Source organism: Delphinapterus leucas, chromosome 13, assembly GCF_059928025.1.
Source record: "Delphinapterus leucas isolate spDelLeu-1000000601 "Yukka" chromosome 13, BTC_Dleu_Yukka2, whole genome shotgun sequence".
In the NCBI taxonomy this organism is placed as follows: Eukaryota; Metazoa; Chordata; class Mammalia; order Artiodactyla; family Monodontidae; genus Delphinapterus; species Delphinapterus leucas.
The window spans coordinates 78,753,252-78,771,064 of NC_143141.1; the positions used below are offsets into that span (position 1 = coordinate 78,753,252).

The 17,813-nt window shown below is 45.9% G+C and overlaps 1 pseudogene across 1 annotated transcript in view; it reads right to left on the reverse strand.

Moving 5' to 3' along the window:
• The window catches only part of LOC149747799 (N-acetylneuraminylgalactosylglucosyl-glucoside beta-1,4-N- acetylgalactosaminyltransferase 2 pseudogene), a 106,832-nt pseudogene that overhangs the window by 26,125 nt on the left and 62,894 nt on the right, over window positions 1–17,813 (reverse strand). Inside the window, exon 3 of the transcript XR_016395510.1 lies at window positions 1–2,591. This exon is cut by the window's left edge and continues 26,125 nt beyond it. The product of XR_016395510.1 is annotated as an N-acetylneuraminylgalactosylglucosyl-glucoside beta-1,4-N- acetylgalactosaminyltransferase 2 pseudogene (transcript). The remainder of the gene's footprint in view (window positions 2,592–17,813) is intronic.

Here is a 17,813-nt window from a genome sequence, read left to right on the forward strand (position 1 = left end):
TGCTCAGACTGCACGGCATTCAGCAGCTTTCACAATTTCACTTCAGGTTAATTGCCAACGAAAAGACAAGCCACCTTTAGAAGTTACGCATCTTTCTGAACTACTGCCATTTGTGCTTTGTTTACTGGAGTCCACCCCTGCTGTCCTCACTGTGGACTTTGCAGCAACCTCTGCCCCAGCACCATAAGATGAACTGGGCGGCGAGGACTTCAGGGAAATGGAGGCTTCAACTTACCTCTTGCTCAGTGCGGCAGGGCCTTACACATTTGAGGGAGGAGATGTTGCCTCTGGTCACACGCTCAGGAAACTCTGAGATTAATTCACTGAGTTGGCCTCCAGAGCTGCTCTTTGCTCCCATTTGACCAGAGGCCTCTAAGCCTGGACTAGATGGAGGAGTAGAGCTCCACGTGAAGACAGCTACGTCTGGGCAGTCACAGAAACCACCGTTGCTCTCCGAAGTTAACTCAACTGCTTCTCCGCTCACTTTTGCTCCCTTGGATCTAGCCCTGCTCTGCCACAGGGCTCTTCGACCTGCCTCTCTGTGTGACAGCCCTCCTGAGCTCCTGCCACTGAGTTGTCACAGCCTCTGAGTTGCTTTCAAAGTGTTTCCCATTCTCCAGTGTCCCATCCAGTTTTCATAACGGCTCAGAGATACAGGTAGGCCTTTTGGTCATCCCTCCTTACAAACGAGAAAACCACTGACAGCTTAGGTGACTTGTCTAGACACACAGAGCTCCTGACTCCAGTTAGCTGCTCTTTATAATTTCTTAAAAACTGCCATCGGACCAGGACTCCACCATGGTGCCCAGAAATACTGCAGCATGGGCTTGTAACGCCGCCAGCGAAAAAGCAACAAGAAAGAAAACTACCTTTTGAAGATTATACTCATCTGCCTGAGGTTTGTCCGAGTCCATCTGTTACTCTCTGCCTTCGGAGCACAAGCAAAATGCAGTTCACTGGAAGCTTGTCAACAGCTTCCTCTGAGGTTCTTGAGATTTCCTGGGGACAGTTCCCGCTCCTCACCCACGAAGGTCAACCAAGGCTCCAAGAGAAAAAGCAGTCCTTTCTAACAAAGACTCACTGGCAAACATTTTGATCCCTGTTTATTTTGTCAAGCTTGCTTTAACACGTCATATACAATGTCATTACAAAGAAGATTTGAATCCAATAAAAAGAGAGACTTTTAGCTTTGCCTTCATCTCCAAATGCCTGAGAGATGTGGCCATAAAGGGAAGATGTTCCTAATTAGCCAAGGAAATTGTGCGAGGCGGGGAGGGGTTCATTTATCCACAGCTGTGATCAAGCAGCAGCTGTGATGATGCACGTGCTGGTCTCAAAGGATATCATCTTTTTTTAAGTTTGGTTGCGGTACATCACTCTGTGTTGTATCTTTAGCCATACTGGACCAGCTAAAAATAAGGCCACATGGGTACCCCATGTTGAAGACCAATAAGTTCACATTTCTCTCACCCTCTTCCTCCCTGGGTCCCTGTATCTGAGTCAAATGTAACACCATTCAGAATCAGCAAAGATGGTTTATATGCAGTCATGCCTTACTCTCTAACAAGGGGGAAAAAATCGCTTTGTTTTTGTTTAACTACTTTCGAGGTCCAATTAGAATTCTGCTTTGCATAATAGATGTGCTCTTGGAGGTGTGAAGGTAAATCACTTTCTCTGTATGTGACTCAAATCCTATTTGAAATTCACTCTTTAAGAAAGCTCAGCTCTGAGCCTTTTTATGAAGAGAGGATCACTGTTGCAAGTCGAAGAATTAACCATCACCTTTATTAGTTAAGGATGGTCAGACCTAGGGCTATCCTTGTCCCAAGGGGCGGAAAACAGCCTCACCTCAAAGTGCCCCACAAGATTGGGCTCTTTCTCCACCTGCTTTTTCCTGGGGCAAAACCGGTCAGGCGGCCTAGACCACCTGAGGATCTCAAACACTCCCCTTTGTTATTTCCTCTCCTCTCTTCTCTGTGATCCTGTCCTAGGATCCCAGCCTCTTGGGGCCCTCACGCTTTCTATCCCTGTAGAAATGTCTGCTCTTGAGGAAGAGGCAACGCAGGCCACTCACCCCAACATGACGATTAGACCCTTATCTCCCTCTTCTGCGGTATTAGCATCCCTAACCTCAATTCCAGGGCAGAAGAGGCTCTGTCTCCTGGGAAAGGGTTTCAAGCCTTCTTGGATGGGCAGGCAGAGGAAGAATGTCGGGACAGAGTGTCGGGAAGAATGTCGGGACCGTTAGCCTGGTCTCCTTACAGGTAAGAACAGCCCCACAGAGGGCTGCCTTAAGATAAGAGGGGTCACCCTTAAAATGCTCCCTGGAATTGGGTGCTGAGCACCTGCCAGACAGAAACTGAGGTCAGGAGTGAGAGGTTGAAGAAGAGACTGTAGCAGCTGTGAGTAAGCATCCAATGCACTCCAGAGCAAGTCTTTTTCTTACCTTCTTGGGCGAAGAGTGGGAAATTTGGGTTCCCTCTGTGACACTCACACCCTTGTTGTGACCCACTGGGATGGCGCATTCTGTGAGCTGGGAATTCATGGCAGTCACCCCTGCAGCACGTGGGAGGCACGATGTGAGATCCGCCCTGCCAGGAAGAGCAGGAGTTGGGAAAGGAAGCTGCACACTCTTGATACTCAACCCGAACACTTGGAAAATGACCCATCATCTTTGCCTTAAACTTTTCCATACGCTCAACATTATTAGAATTTCTCCTTAACTACACAAATCATCCTCAGGATCCGGGACAGCTGTACGACAAAATGTTTTGTTCCCCACCCTTTCCCTTGAGTTCTTATAATGAAAGCTCTTAGTTAACACAAATTACCAGCTTTGCTCTTTACTTTTCTGACAGATGAACAAACATAGGATCATCATTTCTATATAGGCCGGCTAGCCAAATCCATTTCAATTATCTATCACCGGGGTAGAATTCTCCTGGTGAGACAGGAAGACATGGAGGGAGATTTCCGGGTTGTACTATTAATTCCAGTAAGCAGTTTCATGCTCGTCCCTGGAATATAAGAAGGCCTTGAATATAAACCAAACTATAGAGTTGGGGTATCTAACTTATTTAAAAACAAATAACAACAAAACACTTTTTTACTAATACAAATTGGGAAAAATAGATAGAGAATATAGTTGAAAAGGCCCAGAGGTGAGATGCAAGAGACCTAAGTTCTCACCGCAGCCCAGCACCTATCCTCCATGTGGCCTTGACATGACCTTGTCACATTCCAGGCCTCAGTTTACTCATCTGTGATACAAAGGGGTGGATTCAATCAGCAATTTCCCATCACACACTCTGGGCCCTAAAGACCCCAGAAGTTACTTTATGTTTTATTTCAAAATTTTATATTTAAAAATATTTTTAGGCATTGATGAAAGTGTGATTTTAAAACAAGAAGGATAGCCATTTTTAACACTGTGCAAACAGACAATAACTTATGTGACCAGTTTAACTCAGTTTTGTGGCAGCCTCAAAACAGAGCTCCCCTTCCACCACCTGTCCCATTAACTGAAGGACATGGAGACTGCAAGACAAACTGCTGCAAAAGAGTAATCATTTGGATCCACCCATCACTGCCAATTAGGATCTTCCCCAGACTGTGAAAACAAAATATATACGTGAATTGCATTCTGAAAATAAAACACAGCAAGGATCACCATAACACTTAAATTCTAATTTTTTGCACTGATCAAAACAATCTCATTGTGCTTTTTTATTTGTTATAAGCTTGATATTATACGATAAATACGTTTGTCGGTTTATTTATTGTGATTTAATTAATCATTAATTAATAATAAATATTAATATATTCATAAATAATGCTTTGACTGCTTCAAGTTCCATATAAAATTTCATTTGAAAAAATGGTTCCAGTCCTTTACAAATTTTGAAAACCACTGGACTAATTATCTCTAATTTTCCTTCCAGCAAGAGGATACTTTATTCAAATCCTTCTCTGGGGATAGGGGAATTGTACGACTTCAGGAAGTTTCTGGCTTAATCAGAACCTTCATAAGAAAAACAAACAAACAAACTTGATTCCCAAATCTACAAATCACCCTGAAGAGCTCGGTTCCTTCTCCACAGGGAAGGAATTCTGCAGAAGCAGATTGCCAGTTACCGTGCAAGATTCGGATTCTACGCCGTGGATCTCACATCCTAGTTGCAGAGGCTTGTGTGTAGATGGCTGACAGTGAGATAGAAGGAAGTCAGGGAGTGGGAAGGAGCCGTGCCCTGTCTGAGCATCTACTCTGTGCCAGGCTCTGTAACTGGCATTACACACGTCATTTGATTTATTCTATTTATTGCTACTCAAAACTCTTTGCAATATTTTTTTCCCTCGTACAGATGAGAAAATCGAGGTGGATACCCAGGCAGTGAGTGGCAGAAGCAGGTCTCAGATCTGCGTCACCCCCCCCCGCCCCCCAAAACAAGCTCCCAGTGGGTGGCGAACAGCACAGCCCGCTCCCCAGCGTGGGGTTCCAGAGGCAGGGATCATCCCTGCGGGCCACAGCAGTCAGGGAATGCTGCACGGAGGAGGTGGCCTTGGAGCTGGATCTTGAAGGATGAGGAGAAATGCTCCAGGAATCAAAGAGAGGAAAAGTTTCCCAAGAAGAGACAGTGTGAGAAAAGCACAGAGAGAAATGTTTCAGGAGAATGACTGTTCCGGTGGCAGAGAACATCTTGTGTGACACCACCCTGCCCTCCCAGCCGAATCTGCCAGCACCTTGGCACAGGACCCTGGCTGCCAGCAACTCAGACTACCCTCTGTGCCTTCATGTCCCCCCTCCATTTACCTGGCAAGCTCTTCCTAGCCCACTTCTCCCTGGGGAAGTCTTTCCTGGCCTTCCAGAATTCTGCCAAATCCCACCTGCTATGTGCAGCCACTCCTTATCCCCTCGACCAGATGCAATCTCTCTTGACTCTGAACACCCAGAGTTCTTTTTATTTATTTAATTTATTTATTTATTTATTTGCGGTATGCGGGCCTCTCACTGCTGTGGCCTCTCCCGTTGCGGAGCACAGGCTCTGGACGCGCAGGCTCAGCGGCCATGGCTCACGGCCTCAGCCGCTCCGCGGCATGTGGGATCTTCCCAAACCGGGGCACGAACCCGTGCCCCCTGAATCGGCAGGCGGACTCTCAACCACTACGCCACCAGGGAAGCCCCAGAGTTCTTTTATTTATTCACTGTAAGGTCTCAATGGCTGAACACGCGAGAAACGTTTTCTGGGAAAGATACTGAAATGGAGGCTGGGGTATCAGCCTCAGCAGCATCTCTGTGTCGACTTCACGTTTCAGCAGGGCCATCTTCAACCCCCTGCCCCCGGCCCCTGCCCTTGTAGCTCCAGACACTGGAATTCCTCCCCTCGGAGCTGTGATGCTAGGCACGGCTCTGGGTAGAGCGTGCATCTATAGGACATTTCTTCTCCCTGTGGCCGAGGCCCTAGCACCTAGGAGGTGCTGAGAAGTATTTGTTGAACCCAACTGAACTCTAGTCCCAGATTCTCCCAGTTCTAATCCATGCCAATGTATTATGCATCTTTTCAAGTAACTCAGGTACTCTGATGATGACCATATTAGTAAGTTGCAGAAAACACCGTCACCTTCAGATTAAACATAAAGTTCATCTTTCTCACATTTCTCCCAGCAAAACAAAACAAAACAAAAAAAAGATTTTTATTGTTGCCACTGTTTCCAGACCATTATCCATAAGCTTCAGTCTGCCTTCAAGGACCAGCTCTGGCCACACAGTAGGGCCACCCAGCAAACCTGCACACACAGAGCTACCCCTACCTGTGGCCTCTGCACCTGTGATTCCCTCCATTCCCTCCCCCATACTGCCCAGCCTCTGAGCATCTACCCTCGTGAGAAACCCATAGACTAAAGGGCTGTTCCAGACCTCTTAGCCCAAATAAATTCAGTCGTGCTGGCCAACTGTCTTGCATGAGCTCTGCCCCTAAATGGGGGACTGAGGGCAGAGTGAGTAACTTCTCTCAGATCACCATGGTCTGGCAGAGAAGTGGGCGTTCAGGAAGTGCTCAAGAGAGATTCATCCTCCAAGCTCTATTTCCTGTGCAGACGTGGGGCTGGGACCCAGAACTCTCTTCCACTGGCCCTGAGGGAAGCATTCAGAGCAACCCTCCAGAACAAAGCCTGGCCCTGGTGGCCAGCTCCGCATGCACAGAACATCAAATGGCTGGACATGAAAGGGCTGAGGAGGAAGCTTGCTGGAGAGGCACTTAGCCTGAAAAACCTGAAACCATCCCCTTGACTGAGGGCCGCTAACCACAGCTTCCATGAATGATTAATGATTATGGCCAGAGCTTATTGCAAACAGGCATGTGACAGCAGAGCCACTACCCTCCCACAGGACCTGCCCGCGTGATTGATGAGCCACCGAGGGGTGCAGAGGGGCTGCAGGGGGAATGAGCCAGCTCAGGCTGCAGCCACCAGGCAGCACCCAACCTTGGGGAGAGCTGGAGGGATGCCAGTGCCTGTGCTCTGGGTGGCTGGCTTGTCTCACGTATCGCATAGAAGCCAGCCAGCAGTGAGTAGCTACCTGGGCGATGTGGGGAGGGCTGGGAGGCCTGGACTAAACTCTAATAAGGAGAGAGGTGCTGAAATGGATGAGCTGTGGCCCCTGGCCCTGCAGGGGTTCCTATCCAGCGCGGCACACCAAGCAGTATCACTATAGTTCCAGAACGAACAGGAGCGTGCAGGATGTTCTGAGAGACAGCTAAGTGCTCTGTGTGGACAGAACGGGCTGCAGAAATGAGGTGCCTGGTCTCAGACGCCTCCCCTCCGCCTTCTCCACCACCCACCACCGCTGCCAGCCAGACACAACTCCCGCCATCCTTGTATCACCAGGATTTGCAACGGGCGAGGAGAGGGCGGCTGACGTGAAGTCTCTGCTCTCATGCTTTCTCTGTCCTTTCCCAGAAAGGTCAACTAGTACTGTGTCCTCACGGTGCCTGCCTCCTCCCAACCTGCACCCTCTAGGATGCTGTGCACCCTCTAGGATGCCGTGCACCCTCTAGGATGGCTGAACCAGGGTTTCTGACTCTCTGACACATGGATTCGGTACAAACCTACCAGATTCACTAAGCACAAATTGTGCGGGCTGGAGAAGGCACAGCCCCTACCTTCCGGAGTTTAGCGTCAGCCAGACAAGCTTCCCTCACGTGAAACAAGCACAGACAGAAGAAAGCACAGCCCCCAACGTGCTGCCAAGAGAGAGTGAGGAAAGGGAGAGTGACAATGCTGGGGGAGGCCAGGGAAGCTGCAAAGGGCCCTCAAGGCTCCCCTGAGCTGAAGCCCCTGTGCCGGGCAGAGCCACTGTCCAGCCTGGGCCACCAAGATTTCCAAGGCCACCACCTTCCACCTGGGTCTCCGGAGGCACCTCTGAGTGGCCCGGAGGCCGTGGCAGCAGCCAGCAAACTCAGCAAACACCTAGGACCTGGCACAGGCCTGGGGCTCTGAGAGGACCCTGGGAGCTAGCCGGGGACGACCCTTGAGGGGGTCTGGCCAGTCTGCAGACTCTGGCTCCGTTTCATCTTAATCCACTCCTGCATGTACCTGACATCGGATACTCGTCCTAGAGCATGCAAATCTAATAAATTCTTGGCTCCTGCAAGTTTCTTTAAAAAATATAAAAGAGGATCATATAGAAAGAAGTTGATTAATATACACCCTGCTAAAACAGCCTGGAACATCTGTGTATTAAGTTCATTTATTAAATTACACCAATCTGTATTTTAATGAGTGAAAGATACAGTACTTATTCTGTCATCCATCAAAATAAACTCAGGAAATACTTAACATTATAATCATTTTTCTTGTTTGAACACGAGTTATGAAATATGAATCCTGCACTAAGAATGCTGGACTTGCCATCATGATCAAATATGTTTTCACAGGTGCAGCAAATATTCAGTTTTCATTTCTTTCTCCAACTGTTGAAAATATAAACCATGTTTTCTAGTTCTTAGCTGGGTAACATTGCCTTCCCTCCACATGGCAGCCATTATTACAGACTTATTACCCACCGTCTTTCTTTCCCCAAACTCACTCCTCCTAAGTTGCTTAGTAATGAAAACACAAGCTTCTGTGAGGCCCCTGCAGCACAAGCTCTGCCCTCACAGGGCTCTCTGGCTCAGACTGGGCCCTGTCCCCTTGTTCTCCTTCCTGGTGGCACCTATATCCTCCAGGTTAGGGCCTGAGGTTCCAAAGCCATTTGAGGCAAACAGTGCCTTTGGTAGAAACACAAAAGGCAGCTGGGCCTCAGCTTCACTGTTGAACTTCCCCTGGCCATGGGGCTTCCACGCCCAATCCCCCCCCTCAATCCCCCAGAAACCACACCACTCAGGTGAGGCGCAACTTTAACACAGTCTGAAGCCTCAGGCGTGAGTCCAGCCTTTACCTGTGTTCAGCTATCCTTGAGCCAGAAGTCCCAGGACCCTTGGAGCGATGCCTTCAGCTCCCAGGAGCTGAGGACGGCTGGTTCCCCTCGCCAGTGACGAGTGGGAGCTCACTGGGGTGCAGGACGCAGGAGAGAGGCCCCAGCTGGGTAAGCAGCTGAGCAGAGCCACGGGATGGGCTGATGAAACCCAGTCACGAGCTGGCGGGCTACTGCCTGCTTAACCCCTCAGGAGGCTCCCCCCACCTCTCCCAGCACTGTTGTCGCCAGAGTCCCACTTCGACCAAGTCCACGCCTATCTCTTTGATCTCTTTCCTGGCCACGCTGGTCCCCCCGACACATCCACCACAGCCACTCTTCTCTCCAGCCCTCCTGACCTACCTCCTGCTACTGCACGAATCCTTCACACCCCCTCCCACCCCAGGCTTTTGCCCAGGCAATTGCCTCCACCTGGGATACCCCTCTCTGCTTTCTCTTTACTTCGCCTGGTTAATTGCTTAATTTGGATTTCAAGCCCCACCTGTTTGGAAAACCCAGTGGGAGGAGCCACTAGGAATCAGGGAAACGTGACAGAGGGATTGCCTCCTAAGGAAAGAATGGGAAGGAATTCAAGGCAAAGGAATCCCCTGGAGCAAATGCATGGGGGTGTGGACGCCCTAGGCTCTTCTGGGGATAGAGGAGAGACAAAGGGTAGATGTGAGGATTGCGGGACCTGGGATGAGAGTTTGGGGCCATTTCAGGGAGGGTCTTGTGTGCTGATCAATAAAGGGACTTTATGCTAAAAGGGAATAAGGAGCTGCTTTTTTTTTTTTAACCTCTCACTTTTATTCTTGGCAGATTAAAAAAAAAATTCAGGTTCAGCTTGGTGGACATTAAACATGTAAAACAATGAAGGGGGAAGGGGGGGTGGGGGGGTGGTGTGATGAAGTGGGAGATTGGGATTGACATGTATACACTGATATGTATAAAATAGATAACTAATAAGAACTTGCTGAATAGAAAATTAAATTAAATTTTTAAAAAACCCATGTAAAACAATGAATGTAACCATTTCAGATTAGTATAATCCAAAAACAGTCTTAGTAATATGAAAAGAATTCCTTTTCAAGTTTTTTGAATGTTTACACCTAAAAGCTCACCATTCTAAACAATTAAACTATATACAAATTTCTTTTTTTTTTTGGTGAGGAACATTTATATTTTTATCCATCATATAAAACTAAAAGGACCCCCAGCCAATTATCCTCCCTGGATGACCAAAATACTAGTAAAAGTGAGGGGCTTTTGAAAATTCAAGGGATATGTCTGGATTTGCCTTCAAGAAATAAAGACTACTCGGGATTCAGTGTAAAGAACAGGTGTACGGGAGAACCCAGAGCAGGCGGGGGCTAGCGGGACATGGTTAGAGTAGTTAATTGAGGGAGGGGTGTTGAGCTAGAGTGACGGCGGTGGCAGGAAGCCTCCTCCCCATGCAGCCCGAAAGCACACAGTAGGTATTCAGGAGGACTTCTGAGAATGTCATTGATGACCCAGGCTCCCAGTAAGTACAGGTTCAGGCCCCTGCTCTTCTGTGTCCAAGGAACCCCCAATCTCTTCAGCCCTGGAGTACCATCCTCACCAACTACTATTCAGTTTGTTGGTGAGAAAGGGACTCCCCCGACACTGAACAGGTGAGACTGACAGTTTATCAGTCACATACACTCACAGTCACAGGGGCCCACGGGGCTGTACTTGGGAGCAGAGAGAACCAGAAAGGACTGTGCAAGGCAGGCTTTCTGGTAACAGGAAGGTGTGCGCTCCCTGTGCCCAAGGAAGGTGTGATTGGCTCGCCTGAATAATTCCACAGCCTGGCAGGGAGGTGAAACCCGTTAGGTCGAGGACCGTGTGGGAGGCGGCTGATCCGGCTGACAGGAGAACTAGCAGAGGGGAACATTTCCCTTTGGGTAGGGGCATATCTGGTGAGAGCTGGGAGCTCATAGCGAGGCCTTTGGGGCCCTGTGAGGCTCAGAGATGTCCAAGAAGCAAATGGCATTTCAGGCCTTACAATACAAGTGGGTTCCAGTAGAGAGAGAGGATGGGATAGAGATGGTGGGGGGAAAGTAAAACAAAACAAGACAGGCCTTGACGTTAGTGTGACATGAACTGGGGCATACGTATACCTCAATTCTGTACACTTGAGGCCCTCAGGGGGAAAAAATAATATTTTTTAAAAAAACAACAAGGAACAAGAAAGAATGAGGTTCAGATTGGGGGGAAAGGATGGGCTAGGCTCTCAAATATAACCAGGCTGCAGGCCAGGGGTCTGTGCTCTCAGCAGAACAGAAAATGCTATTTGTTACAAAATGTCCTGGGAGCGATTGCCCACTGAGATAGCAAGAATAGAGGGAAATAAAACTTCAAACAGGGTTTAATGGCTGAGCTAAGGCGATTGTGCGGCGAGGCCGGCTGCTCTGTGTGTGAGCAGAGCGGGGCACACAGGCAGTCGGCTGAGGGCCGCAGCATGTCAAAAACTTGTCTCTCTGTCACTCAGACACTTTCCCCAGGAAAAATTTTAAAGTTACCTCCTGGAGTCTACAGGGAGCAATGTGAAGACCTGGACACCTAATAAAATATAATGAGGCAGGCTGTAATCATGAAGCGTCTAGATGTCAGGACTGTTGGGAAACCTCTATAGGGACAGGATGAGATCGGCCACTTGCAGATGCTTCCCAGACCTGTATCCTTAGTGTGTGGAGGGTGATAACCAAAGGAGCTGGAATCTGCCGGGAAGTCCCTGCATGCTCTGAGCCGTCATACCTCGTGTCTGAAATCCAGCAGGAAAACAACTTCAAGCCAGCTGCACCCACAGATCAAAGGTCTCCCAGTCAAAGCCTGCTTTTCTATCAAGGGAAGCCCCCAGCCAGAGATAAAGAGCCCCTGTTTCCACCCAAGGAGTAGCCAAGGAGTAGCCTGGGCTGGAAAGCCCTCCAAGGCCCCAGAAGAAGTCTTTCTGTGCAGACATGAAGAGTAACAGTCTCCTCTCTCAATCTCTCTCTCTCTCTCTCTCTCTCTCTCTCTCTCTCTCTCTCTCACACACACACACACACACACACACACACTATAGTGGCCTAAGGATCCCTCAGAGCATCCACACCTGCCATAGTGGGGAGAGTGGAGAGAGCCTTCAGAGACCTGAAATCTGGAAGAAGTCTAAATTCCAGTCCCCCACACACAGCGGTGGCCTTGGGAAAGTCACTAGGAGACTCCCTACATGGCCTTGGACAAGGCACACCTCTTTCGGGCCTCTATCTTGTGACAAATGAGAATAAGGTTTGTCTTGCTTATCTCTCCCAACTGAGTGAAAAATCAGATGAGATAACAGATGAAAAAAAAGAACCTGGAAGCCTGAAGCCCTGGACAAGCGCCACAGAGGCCATAACCACAACCTCCCCCATGTTGACTCCTCATGGAGACTGAGGGAAGGACAGGTCTGCTGTTGATTCAGACGGGAGCCGGAGGTCGCCCACTCCAGCTCTTAGCAGACTGCTGCCACCCTGCCCCTTCCACATTTCCCTCAGAGGACACCTTCCACTGACCCACTTGTTATACGCTGATCTCACCTGCACTGGGGCTGACAAACATTTGCCCTGCTCTCAGCTTTAATGTGGAAGCTCTTGCAACGCTAATAGCTGCTTCCTGAGCCACCGACCAGCTCTGTGGTGTTTCCCCTCAATGGACGTGTTTTACTCCATAAAACAAAACCGGCTTTGAAATCAACTCTCAAGGCTCTCTCTGGAAGTGACTTCATTAATATTTTTTCTGCAAGGTCATGGACATAACTCAGACTTAGATGTGTCCAAAATGAAGCGATGTGTACATTATTCTTGGAGTATACAGCTCCGGATTGTTTTTCCCACATAGGCAGCAAAATGCGAAAACCAAGGCATCAGAGTCTGAGCCTACTTAATTCTAGCCCAACAATTCCCATAGTGTGGTCCATGGAGCCCTGGAGTTCCCAGGGGCTTTCAAGACAACCTTCATAATGATGCCAAGATAATCTTTGCCTTCTTCTGTGTTGACATTTTGTCTTGACAGGGCAATAGCAATGGTGCGTAAAACCGCTGGTACCTTAGCATGAACGCAGGCAGTGGTACTGAAACGTGCTAGCGGTCATTGTATTCTTCACCTACACACACTCACAGGAAAAAAACAACAGCTTTGATTAAGAATGTTCATGAAAGATCTACTTCTGTGTTGTCTAATCCAGTAGACTTAGTGGCTTTTTGCACATTTGTGTCTAGTCTGAATTGAGAAGAGCTGTGAGTGTAAAATACACACCAGATGTCAAAGACTTGGCACAAGAAAAGAATGTAAAATTTCTCAGTAATTATTTCATATTGATTAAATGTTGAAATAATATTGTGGGTATACTGGATTAAATAAAAGATATTAAAAATATTCTTGAATAAGCAGTAAAAATTATTAATTTTATTAAAGCTGGTCCTTTCAATCTTCCATGTGATGAAATGGGACGTAGTCACCTAGCACATCTGCCGTGTCCTAAAGTACCGTGGTTGGCTCAAGAAAAAACACTTGTACTGTGTTTGAATTGCAAGCTGAATAAGTCATTTTTTGTTTTTTGTTTTTTTTTCATAGAGCATCAATTTTACTTGACAGAAAAACTGACTCTAGTTACTCAGACTTGGGTACTTGGCAAGATATTTTTTTTGAAAATGAATAAAATAAGCCTGTCATTTCAAGTTTTTTTTTTGTTGCCAATGATAGGATGCAAGCTTTTAAATGAAAATGAGACATTTGGAAAACTGGTGTCTGCCATTAGGAACTTGACGGCTTTCCAATACTTAAACACCTTTCTAGGGAGATGAGTGGTGATATTAATGAATGTGATTTTTGATATTGTGTAATGAAATGCCACAGTCAAACATTTGGAAGATTGGTATAACGCAGTAAACCAATGTTTTCAAAATGACCGATATAGTGTGTTATAAAATTGTGCATGTGTAAAGTTTCTATTTAAAGAGCAAGATAGACCAAGGATATAGTGTAACCGAGTACAAAAATTCGTTAATGTGATTTCAGATTCCATGGGGTAACTAGCACTTAAAAAACCACCACTGGCTGAGTTTTGGTGTAGAATCACTGAAGAAGATCCACAATTATCTGAAAAAGCTATTAAAATACTCCTCCCTTTTCCAGCTATATGTCATGCAAAGTTGAATTTTCTTCATTAATTCAACCAGAATAATATATCTCAACAGTCTGAATGTAGAAACAGATATGAGAGCTGAACAGTCTTCTATAAAGCCATATTTTTCTTAAAGAGTTTTTTGATGTGGACCATTTTTAAAGTCTTTATTGAATTTGTTACAATATTGCTTCTGTTTTATGTTTTGGTTTTTGGGCCCTGAGGCATGTGGGATCTTAGCTCCCTGACCAAGGATCGAACCCGCACCCCCTGCATTGGAAGGCGAAGTCTTAACCACTTGACCGCTAGGGAAGTCCCAGGAGGGGGGTGAACTTTTCTTCTTTTTTTGGCCGCACCTTGCGGCATGAAGAACTTCCCCGACCGGGGATCAAACCCGCTCCCCCTGCAATGGAAGTGCGGCGTCTTGACCACTGCACTGCCAGGGAAGCCCTGTACAGCCATATTTTAAAAGCATTTGCAAAAATGTAAAACAATGCCCCGCTTCTCATTTATTGTTTTGGAAAATAGTTATTTCTCATTAAAATATGCTATTTTTTAACATGTAATTTGTTTATGATTAGTATTTTTAGTGAATTCATCGTTTTTAGTTTTAATTTCTAATACGGTGAATATTGATAGCGAAAACCCACATAAGTAAAAGTCTTTGGGGGCCACAATAATTTTGAAATGTGTAAAGGGCTCCTGAGACCAAAATGTTTGTGAAGGGCTACCCTAAAGGAATTTTGTCATGTCATTTACTTATTCTTCAAATCTATTGAGCCTCTATTACATAGCAGATTCTCAGTTGAATGTTGGGAAAAGGGATAAGATACAGACCTCCCCCCAGGAAGCTCACAGTGTGATAAAGAAAGTAGCTACTTATGATACAAAAGAATAAATCTAAAATCAAAGCAAGCTCTGGGAAAATTATGTAACCCAATTTGGATATATGAAAATGAGTTCCCATTGGAAGTGATGAGTGAGGTGGGCCTGGGTCATAAAGGATGAGGTTATGCAGACAGAAAATACAGGCTCCAAGGAGCCAACGGAGGGCAAGGAAAGAGGTGATTTCAGCTAGGTTTCTGTTAGACAGTGGGAAACAAAGGAAAGTTCAAGCAGAAAAGATATGGTCAGATTTGTATTTTTAAAAATAAATTGTTTTCAAACAACCCAATTTTTAAAAGGGCAAAGGACTTGAGTAGACATTTCGCCAAAGAAGACATATAAGTGGCCAATAAACGCAAGGAAAAATGCTCACTAATCATTAGGGAAATGCTGATCAAAAACCACAATGAGATACCACCTCACACCCATGACTATATTTAAAAAACCCAAAACAAAACAAAAACAAGTGTTGGTGGGGATGTGGAGATATTGGAACCCAAGGTCAACTGCTGTATGATTTCATTTATGCGACGTACCTAGAGTAGATAAATTCATAGAGGCAGAAAGTAGAATGGTGGTTGCCAGGGCTGGGAGGAGGGAGGAGTGGGGCGTTACTGATTAATGGTGTTAAAAGATAAACTGAGGCAGATTAAAAAGTTTAAGAGTTTATTTGAGTAGAAAACAATACAAATTAGGCAGTACCAAAACCCTGGTTAAGAGCTAAGGGAAAGATGTGTAAAGAGAAGAGATGGAAGGCAAGGAAATTATTTGATTGGCTATAGCTGAAGTGGCTGATTTATTTGAGAAAGTCTAGTTGACTGTTTGGATTGGTTGTCCTTAGGTTTTGATTTCCTAACCTTGAGGTAATACAGGCTTAGGTTTGGGTTTGCCAACATAGGCTACTTAAGGCATTAAAGCCGCCTCAGGCTAATGACCTCCTTATTTAATTGATTTATCAATGGGTACAAAGCTCTAGTTTTGCAATATGTAAAGATTTCTGGAGATGGACAGTAGTGATAGTTGCACAACAATGCGAATGTAATTAATGCCCCTGAATGTACACCATCTGGCTGTTCCTGAATTATATCCTTTTATAATAAATCAGTAATCTAGTAAGGAAAATGTTGCTCTGCATTCCATGAGCCACTCTAGTAAATTAATCGAACTGGGGGAGGGGGTCATGGGAACCTCTGATTTATAGCCAGTAGGTCAGAAGCACAGGTGATAAACTGGGTTTGCCACTGGCATCTGATGTAAGAGGGGGAAGGGGTCGGGAAGCAGTCTTGTAGGACTGAGCCGTCAACCTGTGGAATCTGATGCTATCTCTGGGTAGATAGAGTCAGAATAGAGTTGAATTATAGGACACCCAGCTGGTGTCCGGAGAATGACTTGACGCTTTGTGAGAAACTCCCTCACACACGCACATGCACAGAGAAACAGAGCCTCAGAACCATTTTAGGAGGAATTGAAGATGACTTGCCAGTTCCTATTTCCAGCGAGAAAGGAACAGGATCTCCATCAACTGATAAAAGAAAGTGATTTTGGGGATAAGATAATGAAGGTTTGCTTATGTTGATACCAAGGTGCCCATCTAAGTAGATATGTCCAGTAGGCAATTGAAGTCTAAAGCTCAGAGAAGTATGGGCAGGAGACCAAAAACCCATCAGTGTAGGTGGTAGCCAAAACTATGGGAGTGGATAAGGGTGTCCAGAATGTGTATTTATTGTCAGAAGAGAAGGCAGCCTGAGACAAAACTCTAGGAAACAAAAGAATTGAGTAAGCTGGGCTCATAAGGGAGATTTAAGAAGAGAAAAGCAAAGAGGTCCCAGGACAACCAAGGGAATGAGGTATCATGAATGAAACAGAGCCTCAAGAATGAAGGTGTGAGGAACAGTGTCAAATGCAGCAAAAAAGTCCAGTAAGATAAGGACTAAATGCTGTTGGTTGGTTTTGGAAATTAGAATGTTAATTGTGACCTTATGGGTAGAAGTCAGACTGCTGTAGATAAAGAAATTCTGTAGCGAAGAAATTCTTTAGTGAAGTGAAGAAATGGAGGGGATTAGTAATCCTTGGAAACATTCGAATGAGAAGCCAGAAAGGAGATGCTAATTAAAGCAGTCAGAAGGTAAAAAGAGGGCTTTAGGGTTGTTGTTTATTTTTGTGGAGTTTTGTTTGTTTAAAATAGGAGAAATGGGCATGTGTATAGACTTAGAAAAAAGAACCAACAGAGAGGGAAAGAAAGAAGAATCACAATTGTGCTCGGGAAAGGGTGCGATGCAGAGGGCAGGTAGAGGTGATGGCTTCAACCCGTGCAGCCAGTCGGGGTGGGCGCAGAGGTTTTGTAAGAGTCAAGCGCAGGGAGATGGAATAGATCATGACTCACAGCCTGATTTCCCTAAAAAAAGGAGGTCATATACTTAAAGTAATAAAGGAAGGAGTCGTTAAGGGTGTCATGAAAACAGTAACTGTTTGGAATAGTTACCTTGGGTAAAAAGAATCAGCACCAAAGTGTCAAAGCCCCATTAGAATCAGAGGCTCTGAGGTAAATCGGAGAGGAAAACATGGAATCCTTCCACTACAACCATAGAAAGCACACCTGTCTGCAACTGAAGGGACAGAAGAATGCTCTTGTTTTGGCAAGCCAGGTGTCACTAGGACAGCACAGCCAGTGCTAGCATCTGCTGAAATGCTCATCTATCATCAAGCCAGGAATAGAGTTTTTTTCTCACTTACATAGCAGGTAAGCTCCTGAAAAACTAGAATTATTGCAAAACAAATCCAATTTCCTCAGACTAATGTGTCCATTTGTTGAGCCCAGCCTGTGCTAGTCATCATACTCATTGCTAAACATGCATCATCTCCTTTAATCCTCATCATAAGCCTAGCAGGAAGCTACCCCCTGATGCCCATTTTACAGGTGATGAAACAGAGACAGAGAGTTTAAGGAACTTGACCAAAGATACTCGTACACTAGTGTTCATTGCAGCATCTTCACAATAGCCAAAAAGGTGGAAACAACTCAATTATCCACAAACAGACGAATAGATAAACAAAATGTGGTACATGGAAATATTATTCAGCCATACAAAGGAAAGAGGTTCTGATACATGCTACAATGTGGGTGGACCTTGCAAACATTACACTAAGTTAAACTAGCCAGACACTAAAGGACAAATATTATATGATTCCACTTATACGAAATATCTGAAATAGGGTTCCCACAAGGGAACCCTAAAAGGCCAGGCATACAAAGGGACAGGATCTCCACTAGGTCCTGCTGCCCAGATCAGGGAAAGGGGGAATATCAGATTG